At 54.6% G+C, this 2,529-nt stretch overlaps 1 protein-coding gene across 1 annotated transcript in view; it reads right to left on the bottom strand.

Moving 5' to 3' along the window:
• RFFL (ring finger and FYVE like domain containing E3 ubiquitin protein ligase) overlaps positions 1-1,951 on the bottom strand; it is an 87,328-nt gene extending 85,377 nt beyond the window's left edge. Inside the window, exon 1 of the mRNA XM_017534231.2 lies at positions 1,733-1,951. The gene's annotated coding sequence lies outside the window, so the exon portion shown is untranslated. The remainder of the gene's footprint in view (positions 1-1,732) is intronic.
• Between the last annotated feature and the right edge of the window lie 578 nt (positions 1,952-2,529).

The raw sequence follows: 2,529 nt of genomic DNA, 5'->3' as shown, positions 1-2,529 counted from the left end.
GCCATTGCACTCCAGCCTAGGTAACATGAGTGAAACTCCGTCTCAAAAAAAAAAAAAAAAGAAAGAAATAAACCAATTTTTACGGTTTCTGAGAAGAGCTTTCTCTTTTTGTGCATGTTATTTTGGCAGTTGGTTAAACTGGTCAATTTAGAGTATTTACAACTCTTGATCCCAATGTAAACAAGGTATCACAACTGTCTACCTGACCAATATAAAAGTTTTTGATGGGCTGGTCTTTGTAATTAGATGGATATTAAAATGAATGTGTCCTAGATTACATGAACATTTTCTTCAATCACCATGAAGATTAGTTAGCCCCGCCACATCCATCTGCAATTGTTATGCACAATACCCAAGAATTTTCAAACTTAAGAATACCTCTAAATAAACTGTAACTTATGAATTGTACTGTAAAATTCAGAATTAGTAAATATAAAGTTCAGAAACCCTTGCCATCATCTATTTCCTTGAACGTGAAAGAGAATGCAATCAGGGAAAAGGATAAAGAAGTTGTCAAATCTGAAATCCCCTGAAGAGAAAGAACTGTCACGGCTAGGCTGCAGCCCTAGAACTCTACACAAATTCAGCCCAGTGCCTTGTCCCCTGCCTACTCCCATTCCTAGAAGAATAGTATAATAAATGGGCAGCCCACCCCACATATGAGTAAATCGAACTGTCACTGGGAGAACGATTAGGCACCCCAAACAGTTGCAGCGACAGTGGTAACAGGAAGTCTCTCTGCCTCCAAACCAATAATCAAAGGGATGCATAAGGAACTTACTGCTGCTTTCTTAGAAGGCCACAGGCACCCCGGGATGTTTGCTCATCACGTCACTCTGGCCTTTAACCAGGGAGCAAAGTGATAGTTGTGGGTAAAACCCTATTTCCAAGCTAACAATAATCCTTCCTTATGGTAGATAGGGAGTGCACGGTGCACTCTTCATTACACAAGCAGTTTTTCCCCCCTAGAACAAATGACAGACCAACAAAAAGGAGAAAATACGCTGTTGTTTGTCTCTTCTGCCAGCCTGAATTCATGTGCAGACATGCCAGCGGAGGCTCTGGCTCCCCTGGTCTCGCCAGACTTCCCCATGTCTGGTCAAATGTCTCCTGGGCAGCCGGCTGAAGAGAGGCCCCATTTCCCTCTCGGTCTTGACCGCTGCCACACAGTGGCGACCTCACACACATCGCGAACAGAGGACAACTCCCAAGCGAGGGAACAGTGGACCCTAGGGGTAGAGCCGCATTCCCAAACTTCTCCATCCAACCTCCAAACTCCAAACCTCCCTCCTCCAGCCGCCTGCGTCTAAGGCGGAGGTAGGGACCGGCTGTCCTTTAAAGGGGGTGAGCAGGCCGCCGCGGACCTGCCTCAGTTTCCTCTGCCGTACAAAGAGGCATCTATCTTTTCCCCACAAGCCAACTAGACCTGCCGGTCTGCAGGGCGCTTGGGCATAGCCGAAGACGCACGTCTCCTGTTACTGACCCCACAGGTGAAACGCTTTCTTTGAGAGGACTTTTCAAAGGACAGGTGTGGGCTGCTCTCAAGGCGGAGACTTCCAGCAAGGAAGGGGCTTTCCCCCACCCCTGTAGGGCAGGGAGAGTCCCAGGCCGCGCCCCACACAGAGGAGGAGCCCCCAGACCACAGCCTGGCGGCACCCGAGCGCCCCGCTTCCCGTCATTCCCCAGGCCGGACGCCCCACGGCCCCCAGCGCTGCCGCCGCCGCCTCCTCACCTGCTGCGGCCGCCGGCCCGGCCAGCACCTGGGAGGGGAAGCGAGGGGAGGGGCCGGATACCGGCCGCGGACGCCTCAGGCAGGGAGGCTGCGGACTCCGCCGCGGCGGCGTCTCCTGGGCTGAGGGGCACCCGGGGGCAGTCGCGACATCCTCACGGGCGGCCCCAGGAAGTCGGCCCCCACCCTACCCATCCCCAGCCGGCCTGGCCCGGCCGCTCCCGCCCCTCGCACGGCCCCGCCCCTGCCTCGGCCCCGCCCCCTCTCGGGAGCGCGCCTCCGCTCCCGCCGCGCCCGAGTCACCATAGAGAAGAGCGAGGCGCGCGGCGGCCTCGAGTGCGGCCTCCGCGCGCGCGCCCCCTGGCGGAGCTGAGGCTCCCGGAGGCGGGGCTGGGGCGGCCGGAGCCTTGGGACCTATAGGAGGCGTCGTTTCCCCGAAGTCAGGTTGTGGACTGCTCCTGGTTACTTTGATCACACAACTCTGCTAGAGGCGCCCAAGGGTCCAGGTCCAAGCTTAGCTGGGTCAAGATTTGGCTTGGTGACCTTGAGCGAGTCCCTTAACATCGCTGAACTCATTTCATCATAAAACTTTGAAAGGTGGCTTTCATGTCTCACTGCCTCTCTCATCAGTCTGTGAGGAGGTGATGGTTTTCTCCACTTCATCATTGCAGACACCCAGCCCCACTAGGGGTCATGAACTTATTCAGGGTCCCACAGCTGGGAGTTATTAGAGGCCGGGTCTGTGGGACCTAAAAACCCATGTTTGTCCCACTCACTCTGGCACTTTCCAGTCTAAACCC

The sequence above is a fragment of the Cebus imitator genome, unplaced genomic scaffold, assembly GCF_001604975.1.
Source record: "Cebus imitator isolate Cc_AM_T3 unplaced genomic scaffold, Cebus_imitator-1.0 Scaffold85, whole genome shotgun sequence".
Taxonomy (NCBI): domain Eukaryota; kingdom Metazoa; phylum Chordata; class Mammalia; order Primates; family Cebidae; genus Cebus; species Cebus imitator.
Note: the sequence above shows the minus strand (reverse complement) of the source record. Positions and strands in the feature narration are given on the sequence as shown.